This window comes from Agelaius phoeniceus, chromosome 1 (genome assembly GCF_051311805.1).
Source record: "Agelaius phoeniceus isolate bAgePho1 chromosome 1, bAgePho1.hap1, whole genome shotgun sequence".
NCBI lineage: Eukaryota > Metazoa > Chordata > Aves > Passeriformes > Icteridae > Agelaius > Agelaius phoeniceus.
The window spans coordinates 24171796-24186934 of NC_135265.1; positions in this window are offsets into that span (position 1 = coordinate 24171796).

Genomic DNA, 15139 nt, shown 5'->3' on the forward strand with positions numbered 1-15139 from the left:
AGAAGATGAAAAACCAGTTAAGGTTCAGGGCAGGAATAGATAAAGTGACAAGGTGAAAAACTAGTAATTTGTCTAAGTAGTGTGGAGGAAAATGAGCAGGGATGAGGCAGAAGGAATGGGAACAAAATCTTTGTCTACTGAGACTTGTCAGAAGATTTACTCCCACTGCTGTTGCTGCCTCCAAGAAACTGGAGATGGATCCAAGCTGTCCTGCTGCAACTGACTGTGCTGGAAGTCCAACAAATTTCATATTCACCATGTAATACCATCCCTTCATTACACAACTTACAGACTTTGTTCTATCCATAGTAGCTAATAGTACCAAGATATTGTACACACATCAGTGAAGATAATACTATATGTATACACAGTATCTGTCCTCATAATGGGAAACTGTATATGTAGGTACATCACATATACAATACCTGTGAATATTTACATCTACACTGCATGTATATGCAACTGCTTATGGATACCTGTGGAGTTTACTGGGGAAGAAGAATTTGTGTAGGGATCACAAGAAAATTTTACTGTAATAGAAGGTCACCTGGGATCCTTCACATTCATTCAGAAGAAACAAGAATGTTCACCATCAAATACAAATAGTACCGTATGCCTCAATAATTTTTATGAAAAATAGAGATTAAAAAGAGATATAACCACTTTGGTTTTTATGATATGTAGTTGAAATGCACTGCCTGTTTTTTCTAGTCTTTCTAATTCAAAGAAGGAAAACTAGCATGAGACCAGGATTGCTTCCACTGAAGTAATACACCTTCACATAAGTAAAAATAGTGCAAGGAGACTCTGAAGTCTTCATTCTACCATTTCATGCTAGTAGGATTTTGTTTTTATTCTTTCAAATGTGTGAATGGGAAGATGGCTTCACGTTACTAAAAATGAACAAAACTGTAAGCAAGGAAGTGTCAAGATACTACTGTAAGTGAAGACCAGCTCTTTTGAATAGGTTGAAATACTGTATTATTAAATTTCCATCTAAGTCTACGCTTCCATTCCATATGCTAGTCAGAAAATGCCATCATGAATGTTACAGTGGCTCTCAGCAGCAAGGAAACTGTTTTCAAACTCACTCGTGGCATGATACCAGAGTACTATTCACTGAAACATGAATATCAGTTCCTCAGAGGTTTATGTTTAAAATATTAAGTAGGTCTGCTTATGAGTTAAGCTCCCTTATTATCAGAAATCAAGAGAATATACCTGCAATCTAATCTTACCTTTCTCTGTATCATCTATAATATCTCTATAAGTTCTCTATTTCCCTCCTGCTGCCTAAAGTACTCCGGACCATGTGTCAAATGCCTCTGGGCATGAGAAGATGCAACTGGGCTCAAAAAAAAGCTGAAATATCAAAATGAGAGGAAACCTATGACTGTCAAAACACAACAAGCTTATATAATGAAAGGTCTGACTCTTCTGTTACTGCGGAGTAATTAAAAAGAGTTCCCTGACATTATTCACTGTTCAGTTTTAATTTTTTTATCCTTCTTGTCAAAGGGAAATGATTGGGCAAACAATTGGCACTTGCTTCAAGCAGACTTAATGTCCCCTCAAGTAATTTTATATTGAGCTTATTTTTACCTGGTGAAAAGAAGGTTATGTTCATATAGATCTATATTTTTCTTCTACAGGCATTAAAATCAAGAGAAAGTGTGTAAGGTGAATCTTGATAAACAGGTTCACAGTATTGGCAATATACTTAAATATAGAGAAAATCAAATTCTACAGAAGGAGAACACTGATGAATAAGAGATGTGTCACAACAGACCTTTCTGACTAATATACCCCATAACTAGCTTCTGTGTTTCTTACAAAGGTGGATGTGTCTGAGGTATTTTGTCCTAACTGACCTCATAGAAAACATCTATATGAAGCAAATAAATGTTTGAACAATTTTACAAAAAATACTGCAAGGCTTTCTGACTCAGCAGGTATTCCAGTAGCATCAACTGTCAACATAATTGTTTTTAAATATAATTCAAAAGTGGAACTAAACATCCACTTTCTCAAGCTACAGCCATTCTTAAATACAGCATGGGGAGTTGACATTATCCTTCAATGAATTTACCCTTGTACACAGCAATGCAAGTGAAAATTAGGGGTGAAAAATTAATTTCTGTAGTGTCGCAGATAGTTAAAAGTAATTCAGTCAATGGTTGCAATTCAGTATTATCTTGGTGAGTGTTTCAGTATTTGATAAATCCACATTTGCTTACTGCAGCTTTTCCCCAGAAGCTGTGTTCCTCTAATGCAGTCAAAGAGGCATGTAATCCAGCTAAGGCAATTTCTGTATTGTGGGTGTGTAGCAAAACACACCTCCAGTGCTCAGCTTGGCACATCTTGAGAGAGCTGCCAGCTTTGCAGGCAACTGTGGAAGTCTACAAGGTAGCAAAGAAACCACAGTGGAATGCTATAATGAAAGCATGAAGATTGGAAATACTACAAAATATAAAACATTAATAACTATTCTACAAAAAGCTACTTAGTAAATAACTTATGGAAATAAGCTGTATTTTTAACTTTTATTACACTGACTGATCTTCTGTGGAAATATAATTTTTTCTGTTACTTGTTAAAAATATATCTAGACAACAAGACAGCTTACTCTTGCTTGCCAGGTGGACTGGACCGACCTTCCTTCCTTCCTTCCTTCCTTCCTTCCTTCCTTCCTTCCTTCCTTCCTTCCTTCCTTCCTTCCTTCCTTCCTTCCTTCCTTCCTTCCTTCCTTCCTTCCTTCCTTCCTTCCTTCCTTCCTTCCTTCCTTCCTTCCTTCCTTCCTTCCTTCCTTCCTTCCTTCCTTCCTTCCTTCCTCCCTCCCTCCCTCCCTCCCTCCCTCCCTCCCTCCCTCCCAAATCCATGCCCAGGTCATCACTAATTGCTGGAGAAAGTGATGCAAGTCATATATGCAAAATGTCTGCTGCTGAGCCAATACTGTACTTTTCAGGGGCCTTACCTAGAAGAAACTTGAAACAGACACTTGATACAGAAATTGTGAGACATTAAAAAGTAGCTTTCAGGGTGTCTGTCAGGTTTACCAGGGTGCTCTGTCCTTTCAGACCCCTGTCACTCCATACACTTGGTCCTCCACAATAAGTACAGGCAAGTGGAACATATTTCTTTCACATGCTAAAAGGACTCTGTGTATGTATCTTGCTGGGAGATGGTGCAGGCAAGAGGGTCCTGGAACGGTGAGACAGATCTTCTGTAAACTGCTTTTGCTTCAGTTCCACAGCTGCAAGAGCAGCAGGAGCTGGAGTCAGATGAGTCCAGAGAAGAGACTTTGCTAAAGGCTGGCCAAGAAACCAAGCCACAGGCAGAGACACTGGTACGTAAAAATGCATTCCAGCGGTTGGCATCTGGGCCCTGCAGCTGCCAAGCACACCCAGTGTGTGGCCATGGGTGTTGGCTTCAATACTAGAACATTTTGAGGGGGAGTAACCAGTAACCAGAGAAGACAGTGCCAAATTACTACAGAAATTAAATTCATGTGCCAATTTGCTTGCTATTTAAAAAGACAAAATTTTATCTTACAAGTATTGTTTTGAACACAGCCACAGAACAGTTAACAGAAATATGCTGATATTTGCTAGTGGGGGGAGGGGGTAAAATACTCATGTAAGTGAAACGATGCTCCTTGGGGCACTGGTTAACAAAACAAAACCATACCCATTATACTATTCCTTAATTAATGCACGAGTTTCCTTAGAGACCACAGCTCTGTTGGGGGACACAAGTCTGGTGTATTTCTTCCCCAGAGACAGTGTAGGGAGAGTTATATAAAACAAAGATAGAGGTGAAATGAAAGCTATACCACAAGGCTGAGCAAATTTCAGCTCCAAAGATGGGCTCTGTGCACTAAAAATATGTGAGTAGATCAGAGTGTCATGTAAAAACAAAAAGGTTGTATTAAACCTTTAGAACATAATAGAATTTAACACATGGCTTAGAGTATAGTATATCTAATGGCATGCGTGCTGCACAGTCCCAAGCTGTATCAGGCTGTATATCCAGCTCTTCAGTGGAGACTATGTCACAACAGATGATTACATTTCATAATTTATTAAGATTTAAAAGGGGGTCAAATGTATCTTTGCCTCTCTCCTGTGAGAGCTCCTTTTAAAAATAAAAGCCCATAGGTTCTCAAAATACTTGAGCTGTGGTTGTAAAAACTATATAGAGGCTAATTTACCAATCAGATCACACGTTAATTAGCAAAAGGGATTACTGTTTTAAACACAGCATTCATGTTCCTTTGAACGAGGCTTGAGCACGTTGCTAGTGCATGATTCTTCAGTCCCTGTCTCCCCAAACCCAAAGGCAATGCAGGAGTGCAGTGTGCCTCTGAAGGAGAGCTCTCTAAAACTGTGAGACTAAGATCCCCTCTCAATGACTCACAGACCTCCCACCAAATCTCACTTCGCAGCATCTGCAAATTCAGTTAAGAATCTGAATGTCAATCAATGGTTTTCTCTGGCTCAGTAATCATTCACAATAATGATTTTGTTATTGAAACTCCAGCACCAGTTCTGTTGAAGATTTACAGGCCAGAATGGAATCCAGCTCTCTGGCCTTTAATTATCCTAGCTCTGTAGTACAAAAAAACCTGGGAAAAAAGTATCAAAAGCCACTGAATTAGGCAGATATAACTTTACAAACTCTTGGGACACATTAATTTAGAAAGACAACATGTCAAATTGAAATTAAAAATACTTCAATCAAAAAAAGTTTCAATCATATATGGGCTTGAATAAATAGAAACAAAACAAGAAATCTCAAATTGCACTGTCAGCAATCTCTTGTCATAATTTTCTTCTGAGACCTTAGCTTTTAAATGCCTATTTCATTTTGACTATAAATTAGTGGTGAAATCTTCAGAAGTTAAAATGGGCAATATGTAATAGTTATCTTAGTTAACATGAATGTTTTTTTTAAATTCTGTTAAAGTCTGCAAAATGAGAAACAACTACCTTAAATCTTAGTTTAACTTAATAACTATTTTGCCTCTGAATAAAGCTGTTGCATATTAAGTGTTTGATTTTAATTTCTTTGTTATAACTGAGAATTTACTTACCAAATTACCATGCCCATGTCAATATAAGAAAATATTGTATGTGTATCACAGGAGAGCCTGTGAATTCAAATGGTAATGAGATCTTTTCTTTTCTGTTTCTGTGTTACTGGACTAGATTGTGCCATACTGGGGCTTCTTAACAGTTTGATGTCTGTGGAACAGATGGCTGAACAGAATGAGTTACTGATGCAGATGCAAAGTTGACACAGAACCATCTCCAGGCTGTGATAATAGGGATGGATGGCTCTGGGAGGGAAAGTTCACACAACGGTGTATCTTATCAGCACATTGTAGACCCTAAGTCTTTGACATTTCATCTTGATCTCAAAAAAGATGATTTCTCTTTGCTATTATGCTTATTTTATTTCTTTTGCTACTGCCCTTTTCGTGGCAACTGCAGATTGAAGAAATTTAACCATAAAGTTTAGTTGTTACAATATAAAACCCCTACTTGTAAGACTAGTTATAAACAACTTCACTAGGTAGGATTTTAAAACACCCTCCCTTTAACAAGACTGTCATTCCTGTTCTGTCTTTGCTTTCTACTTGGCCTTTTGGGAGAGCATATATTAACATGTAACTCACAAATAATCATCATCACTGATCATCATTATCTTGAAATCTATACACTGATGCCAATAGGCATTTTATGAAGGATCTAAGCTGTTTTTTCTTGTTTCTGTTCTCTGCAGTCCACTGGGCAGTCTATCGTGAGGTGGTAACTCATGTCTGAGGTATGTTTTGTAATCCTTACTAGGTTTTGTTTTATTGGTGCACACACATCCCATCATATGCATAAACTGGATCCATCTTGACTGCTTGTACTAAACCAGTCAGTTTGTGTTATTTTCTCATTTCCCTTAGTTAAAAGACTTACCCACAGGAGTTATCATTGAAGACAGTGGAAAGTTAGCACAAAACCAGGTATCCCTTCTTCCTTCCTTCCTCACTTATTACCATTATTAATTCATAACTGTTACTATATTCTTTTCTATTGTAACTTTCTCCTTTAGTCATCATGTGCTCAGCAATTTGGCTCAGCAAGAAGTGGTGGACCCTGAACTGCTCTCAGGGAACACAGCTGCTGAGTAGGAAAAAGAATGGTTTTTATTCTGAGCTCTTAAGCAACAGCGAGGAACAAGCAAGGGCCTACAAAGGGGAACTCAAAAGTCGTCTTGTGACAGGTTACATAGAGTGAAGATTTCTGGTTCTAATAGGCAAAGGGAAACCAGAAAAAGTTTTCTGTAGCAGACTCCTCTAATAAGCAATATGGATTTGTCACAGCCAACACTCTTTTCAGGGGAGGGTGGGTTGGTGCTTCTAGCTGGAATCAGCCCAGTGAGAAACTGCTTGTGGTGTGCTGCCTCTCCTCAGTCTCTTTGGACAAGGTAAATCCCTCTAGCTGAGCCCAGCCACTTGAGAGTGGCTGGGCTCAGCTGAAGGGACTTACCTTGTCCAAAGAGACTGAGGATATGCATTAATTCATCGCTCAGGATGCATTAACTCTTGCCACACCTGGATCAGGCCCGTGTGAAGCTCCCCAACACGGGTGTTCGTGGTTGGACAAAGTCCATGTCATTCGCTGCAGCCCTGTCGGTCTCTGGTGCTCCTGTTCAGCATTTGCACAAGCGGTGGCAGCGATGGACAGGGACATGTGCCACGGCCCTGAAACAGGGGACACACAGCTCCATGCCCAGACCCCTCTCGGTACCGCCGCTAGTTACATGGGAAGGGGAGGGCCCTGTCCCGCCCAGGATGGATTTTGCTCTCGGTTGCCCTTGTGCAGCTTCTGGAGCGATTTCCGCACGGCTGTGGGACTCCTCCGCGGGGATGGCGTTTTCCACATCGGCCTCACGCAGGGCCAGGGCCTCCCTTGCTGCAGCCACCAAAGTACGTGGCAAGAGTGCTTCTTTCCAGAGGCCATTGTGATTACAGACTGCGACAGTCTCGCCATCAGCACCCCTTCAGCCATATACCTGGAACATATCTCTGCAAGAGTCTGAGACCTGGGTAAAACACATTTTTAGTGGTGTTTCTCTGTACAGGCAGCGCTGGCTGCAGCGCCCGCTGTCCCCGCCCGCCGCCTCAGCGCCGCCATGGCGCGGAGCAGCAGCGCCCCCTGCCGGCCCGGCCGCTCCAGTCCCGACCTTGGAGCTGCTCCTGCGGGAAGCACCGCACTCCCTTCTCATCACATTTCTCCTGCGGGAAATCCAGCTCTTCTTTCTCATCAAATTCCTCCTGCCGTGTTTTCTCCTTTCATGGATGTATTAGGTTATTTGAGCTCCCGAATCTTTTAGGTCCTGTACACATTTGTGTGAGAAAAAGCCCCGAGAACCCATAAATAAGCAGAGGTATATTTGTTCTATAGAAAAACTTGGGCCACATAATTCTCGTTTGAAATGGAAGTGTGAAACGTGAGTACTAGAAACACTGCTTATTGCATCAGGCAGAGGTGAGGGGAGGACTAGGCAGCAGCAGTGTGTAAAATTTTCACATAAAAATACTAAACTATTGTTACGTCTGTAGTATGAGTAAATATGAAATTGTTTCATTTCACAGATGGAAATATTGGCACAAAATTGCTTCCCTTATATCACACGGAGACTTAATGACAGACCTGAGATTTCAGTTCAAGCATTACCAGATAACACATGTGGTGCCTATGGCTACCCACCTAAAGTTTATGAAAAGAGGGTTGTGTAAAAAGTCGTTGTAAAGATATATCCACAAAAAATATTAATATGTGTTACTCAAATATTATACTCTTGCAGAGATATGCTCAAATCTTGAAGTGGATAGCTGGAGTTTTAGAGGTTCTGGTAACAAGATTGTCACAGTCTGTAATCACAATAGCTTCTGAAGAGAAAAGACATGCTCTTGCTGTGTACTTGGACATTGAATTAACTAATATTTTCATAGGCACGTTCTTTGCACAAGTTTCATCTCTGCCTCTAAGAGACTATCCTCTGGAGTTGAGCAGCTAAGACATTCATTTGTGGATACTTTCCCTAGGAATATCCAGCCTATCCCAGTCTATCACTTTCACTGATAACCTTTTTTTTAATTATTATTGTGGTATAACTTGAATCTTTCCTCTGGTGTGTCTTTATTGTCAGTCCATGGCCACCTTGGGCATGGAGAATATTTTTCTACCTTCCTTTTTATCCACTTCTTTGCAGAAGCCCTTTATCTGTTAGAAGACCATGTATGCTCCTCCATTTTCTCTTTCCTTGAAAATCTCTTTGTTCTGTCTTACCTCATGAGTCCCTGCTCTGGCTTCAATCTTGAGAGTCTTCAGCCCATGAAGTCTTCCCTTCCCTTCCCTTCCCTTCCCTTCCCTTCCCTTCCCTTCCCTTCCCTTCCCTTCCCTTCCCTTCCCTTCCCTTCCCTTCCCTTCCCTTCCCTTCCCTTCCCTTCCCTTCCCTTCCCTTCCCTTCCCTTCCCTTCCCTTCCCTTCCCTTCCCTTCCCTTCCCTTCCCCTTGAGTATGATCACTCTCCATATCTGCCTCTTGTTTCATCACTTTCTGGGATCTATTTCTCAGCTCTTTACCTTCTTCCCTAGTCTAGACCCTGCCACAGTTCCTATCCTAAATCTTACCAGCCATGCTCCAGTCTGTTTCCCCTAAGTTCTCTTTAGTGAAGATTTTTCTTTCTGTTACTGCTTGTGAAGCCCCTGCCATGTTCTGTACTTCTAACTCTTTATAGACTGAGAAGATTTCCCAGTACTTTTAACTTCCATCCCCTAAATGCACTCTTCCAAGAGAGGATTCCTCAGTCCCTGTTCCTGTGCAGGAGTTCACAGTCCCTAAATGCTACTTGGGCACGGTGGGGACCCTAACTGCTCCACCAGCACAGTGGGGGGAGCTGCTGACAGAGCACCACAGTGGTTTGGGAAAGTCACACAGCTCCTTGGGCCTCCCTGTCTCTGCTCCTTCCTGCAGACCTGCCTTTGGCTCCTGTACAACCAGGTTGGGTAAGGTTATCTCCTCCAGGTTTCTAGACTCAGGACTGACAGTGCAGGGCTGAGCTCTTGGCACTCACCTGGCCCATCACAGCCCAGATCTGCAACTTCTGGGGCTGTCACCTGTGTGTAGACCCTGCTGTTAGATCCTGAGTTTGCATATGCCCACCTAGCCTGCATAGGAATGGCAGTATTTTCTGGCCTTGCAACTCAACAAAATTTGTCGGCCTGTGCAGACAAATTTTCCCTCACATATTCCCTTTTTCTTCTAGCAGAGTGAAGCCTTATTTGAAAATGCTGCAAAAAATTCCTGAGCATGCTGGGAGAAGCTGGTAGAGTTAACATAGGCAATACAATATATTTTTTCCTTGACCTCACATTGGCTTTAATTAACATGAAACACATCTGAGGTAGATGTTTGGTGTGGGACAGCTTAGTTAAAAAAAAAAAATCAATAAATTCACAAGCCATGTAAAAATGTCTTACAAAGTAGTGGAAAATAGGAGATTCTTGTAAAAAGCAATTCTGTCAGTCTTGTTCTGTAATATATAATTAAATACAGTTCCACACTGTTCAATTGTGATTGTTATTAAACTTCTGCATTTACTACTGGACTACTGCTAAAAATACAGTTTTATAACAAGCAAACTACTGTACACAAATGATAAAACTCTATTTCTGTAAACTAAGATAGGCATAGAGTGCAGTGTTCAGCGTGTAATACATTGTGCCAGATCCCAAGGGTTATTAGTAAATGTCCAATTATTGCAGGCAAAACAGTCTTGACTTGGAGAGTTTGACTTAGTTTATTGCCAATTGCAACCTTTAACTACTGATTGGGGTATTAAGAAACCAAGAAGACAAACAACTAAGCAAACACAGGGAAATGCCTTTCTTCCCACCATTCCTCCTTCCCATCACAGCTGCTACACTTTCTCAAGCATGTTGGATTTCCTTGGGCTCCCCTGAATGGCAGAGGCTGGTGGGAGACAGGGTGCTCACCCCAGTGCTGAAGCTGTCTGAAAGATAAAATATTTTTTAGGCCTGTTCTAAACTTTTTTCCCCTCATTTTGACATTTGGCTGTATCTTTCAGACACATTTGAAAAGAGTTTCCAATGGAATCTAGGTTTTTTTTTTCAGTGTTCCAGCCTGCTGTTTAGAATAGAGCTCCAGAATATTCAAATGTACTTGGAATTTTCTGTACTTTTAGACACAACTTGTGGATGGGACTAAGCACGTCAGACTTACTTGAAAAATGATTGAAAGCCAAGTTTTGAATTTAATATGATTTCATAAGTCAGCATACAAAAAATCAGCTTGCTGTAGTTAAAGAAGAAACACTCTAAAGAAAACAAATGAAAGATGCCCAACACAATTTTTGTTTTTTCCCAGATAAGCATTTGTCTTGACTTTGCAAGACATCCTTACTCCATTATTATTAAAATGAAAACTAGTTATGTAGAAACTACTTTTTAGCCTTACAATATAAAAGTTGTAACTTGATGAAGACATCAGTGTTGACATTGGACAGTACTTTCCTGAATATTTCCTGAATAAGAACATATGTTATATTTGGTTGGGGTATGCTATTGTAATGAAGTACTCTAGTTCCTAATTACATTTAATTGTATCTGAGTCACGACATCCTCTGTGACCAGCAGTTTGTACTTTGCCCTAGAACACAGCACAGCCTGAGGAGATACATACATATTATCTTTTTAGGTGGAGCAGGATTTCCAACATGCTGGTATTTGCATTTCATGTTTAACTGAACTGTGATAGAGATTTATACTTGAAAGGACTCCTTAGATGTCTAATCCTTTATTTATCTTCTTCGCTCCTTGTCTGTTGTATATTTACCTCAGATTCTAATCAAGAAACGATCCTCTGCTTTTTTTCCTTATTATTTAATGACACAGCACAACTGTCACTTTCCATTGCAAGGCTGCATCAGTTTCATTTCTTACAATGGGATTCTTTTAAATCTGTCCATGAAATGTTTGGAAACTTTCGCCACACTTCTACAAAAGCCTTGTGGTCTCCACAGAAAGGCAGTGACAGAGCTGCTCCTTTGGAAGAGCTGGGCTCATTTCATACATTTAGGAGTCTTTATGAAGAGCTACTTGTTGAGAAAATCATTTCTGTACAAACTGACATGGACTTTTATATTGTCAGCCAGTGTTAAGATTGGGTACTGAACACTGAAGTTTTTAAGAGATGCTTATGAACAACATTCTGAATTTTTTTATGTGTGATTAGAGAATATACTCAAAAATACATCATGATTGACTGTTCAAGGGCATTAAAAAATACTTTGTTGGATGCAAAAGTATTCTCAATACAGCCACTTATATACCTAGCAAGTAGCTTCTATTAATCAGGAAGCCTCTTGCAGGACACAGCACTGAGGAAACAGTCCCCCTTCAAGTGGACATGATCAATTTGCACATCTGTCAGAAAGTTAATATTTACTAGTATTGTGTACTAGTTGCCCTCTAGCTCCCAGAAAGATGTATGATATAAATGCATTGATAGTGCCATACTGGTGACAGATTTCCAAAGGAGTCATGCTAACACTGAAGAAAGTCCATAGAAAATATCTGATTGTATTTTATCTGAGTAAGGCAAAAAGTAATAAAAAGAATAAAGCTACTTTAAAAAGTGCTTTAACCTGACATCATAAAACAATGGGATATCTCCTTTTCAAGGCTCAGCTTTCTACAGGAAAAGCATGGAAGTGCATGCATAGTATTGTGTTTGTACTTGGCCATCTTATCTTGCTTAGCTGGCCATGCTTGTTTAAGGAGATGTTTAGTGGAAGTATATATTCTCGTTACAATAACAGGACCTCATTGTGCTTTAACTGCCAGGGTCATTTTTGCTGACATTTACCAACTGATCATCTCCCTCCCTGAGTTCACAGAATCACAGCATGTCCGAGGCTGGAAAGCACCTCTAGACATCATCTGGTCCAACTCCTACTCAAAGAGGAGTCCTAGGAAAATCTCACTCCCTATCTGTTATACCAATTAATTGTTGTAATATGAAATTGTACTAAAATGGTATATTTCTTTAAAACATATGTATAGTTTACATTGGATACTGAACAGTCATGCTTAAGCAAGCAAACTAAACAACCCCAGCTTATTGTAAGAAGGACAGCCTGGTTCCCAAGATAAGGACTCCGCTTCTTGGAATTTTAATCACTGTCCATGAAGAATAAAAGATACTCCTGGGCAACCAAGATAATGCCAGCATTCTAGCCCCTCTAACATGTGTTTGAAACCCTCCCACCGTCTGTCACTATAGATAAATAAGTATATCAAGACTGATGAGGGTTTAGAGTCTTTCATTAGCAAATTTGCATATGACACTAAGCTGGGAGGGTGTGTCGATCTGTTAGAGGGACGGAGGGCTTTGCAGAGGGACTTGGAATGGTTGGATGGATGGGCAGAATCCAATGGGATGAAGTTCAGTAAGTCCAAGTGCCAAGTCCTGCACTTTGGCCACAATAACCCCCTGCAACGTTATAGGCTGGGGATGGTGTGACTGGACAGTGCTCAGGAGGAAAGGGACCTGGGCATGCTGGTTGACAGTCGGCTGAACATGAGCCAGCAGTGTGCCCTGCTGGCCAAGAAGGCCAATGGCATCCTGGCTAGTATCAGGAATAGTGTGGCCAGCAGGAGCAGGGAGGTCATTCTTCCCCTGTACTCAGCGCTGGTGAGGCCACACCTTGAGTATTGCGTCCAGTTCTGGGCCCCTCAGTTCAGGAGGGACATTGAGATGCTTGAGTGTGTCCAGAGGAGAGCAACGAGGCTGGTGAGGGGCTTGGAACACAAGCCGTATGAAGAACGACTGAGGGAGCTGGGGTTGTTCAGCCTGGAGAAAAGGAGACTCAGAGGTGACCTTATCACTCTCTTCAATTTCCTGAAGGGTGACTGTGGTGAGCTGGGGGTCGGTCTCTTTCTCCGGGCAAGAACAGACAGAACAAGAGGACACAGTCTCAAGCTGCACCAAGGGAGATACAGGCTAGAATTAAGGAGGTAGTTTTTCACAGAAAGAGTGGTCAAATACTGGAACCATCTACCCAGGGAGGTGGTGGAGTCACCATCCCTCGATGTGTTTAAAAAAAGACTGGATGTGGCACTTGGTGCCATGATCTAGTTGAGGTGTTAGAACATGGGTTGGACTCGATGATCTTAAAGGTCTCTTCCAACCTAGAAATTCTGTGATTCTGTGATTCTGTGACTCTGGGTGCATCTGATCAATAGAGAAGCAAGTGGATGATGACATCATAGAAATGCAGATGCTTTGCAAAGTTTTACTATGATTAGTAAATATTAGTGTGTGTTTGTTAGGCAGCAATAAGTGAAATGTGCACCTGAATGCCTGCCCTGGTTTGAAGGGGATACCTCGTGTGCATGACTGAAAGAACTATGCTTGTAATTCTATGCTTTGCATCCCAGCATGTCTCCTTATATGGCATGGTCCAGGGCAAAATTTAGTACAAAGGTCAACTACAGCAGATTGGCCAGGACTGCATCCAGTTGGGCTAATTGTATCTCCAAGGATGGAGACTCCACAGCTTCTCTGGGCAGAAGTCTGTGACGACCATGACAGTGTAAAAGGTTTTTCTTATATTATGAACATTGGTAACATCTCCCTGAGGCATTTCTTCTTCAGGTCCCAGCTCTCTCAACTCACCATTGTACGTCAGATGATCCTCATCATCATTGTGGTCTTTGCTGGATTGCTCTGGTGTGTCTATGTCTTGGAGAACCCAGCACTGAGTGGACTCAGCATTCCAGGTTTGGCTTCAGCAGTGTTGAGGGGCAGGGTCATCTCCCTCAGCCTGCTAGCTTCTCCTAATGCTGCCAAGGATACTGCTGTCCTCCTTGATCTTCCTGCAGTCTCCAAATAACTGTGGAATATAGCCTGATGGCCTGTAAGAAGGGGTTAATATTTCAAAGCCATAACAAAGTGTGAGTTGGAGCATTCCAATATGAGCAGTGGTGAAAGCTGATATTCTTCAGTATTCTTGTTTTGAAATTATTTCTAAGATACATAGTAAGAAAGACTAAGTACTATACACCACTTTGTGATATGGTACAAGTGCCTGAAGGTGCTGTGACTGCTGTTGCTTCTCCTACACATCAGACTTCCATAGTTATGTCTTATCTTCCCTACCTTTGATCTCAGGTCTACAGCCTCACTTCATCAAAGAAAGCCATTCTTGACTGTCATCAGCAGGCAAATGATATGGCAAAAGCCTTGACCAACAGGAATGGAGGAAAAAAAAGAGACAGGATTTTTAAAATTCCTCCCTGTCCCATTTCACACTGCTGTCTCATTATCCCCATCTCATATTTCAGCTGCCTAGTGTATACATCATCTAGTTCAATGGACACACACTCCATTTGGTTTGGTAAAATCTGGAATAGATTTTACACCAATAAATGAAAGCTTACCAATCTCTTTTGAAATTTGTGGTAACAGTGAGAAAGAGGTAAGAGTACAATATGCAGAGGTTTTCTATGTCATCCATTAAGCTTCTGTGACATTTCAGAATTGTTTTTTCCTTGTAGTTTATTGTTTTTATACCTCCAACAAATGGATTTCCCCACCAAAAGTAGCTCAGTGCACTGTGCAAATTCTGGAACAACAGTAAAGAATGAGCACAGTTTGAATAGGAATTTATGCCAGTGTATTTTTGGTTAAGAGTCAGTAATACACAAGACACAATGAAACAAAACCAGATGAGAACAATATATTATAAGCAAAAGATGACTTGCCTGTGTTTGCTCTCTGTCTGTTTCAATAACATATTTCTATTTGCAGAGCAGGTTCTGCTGCCATAACTAAAAGAATTATTTATGCAATTTTTTTTTTCTTTCTATAGTAAAATAAATTTCCCTTCCAGTTGAGTTTTTCTCTGTAAATTTTTTTTTTAAGTGGAGAGAAGGAATGTGACAGCCATGACTTGCATACAGGGCCTCTAGGGACATTCTACTTGCAACAGGCAGGTTTTTCTTTCATATTTACAAACTTAATCATGGGTGTCCTTTCCAGTGAAAATGCATGGAC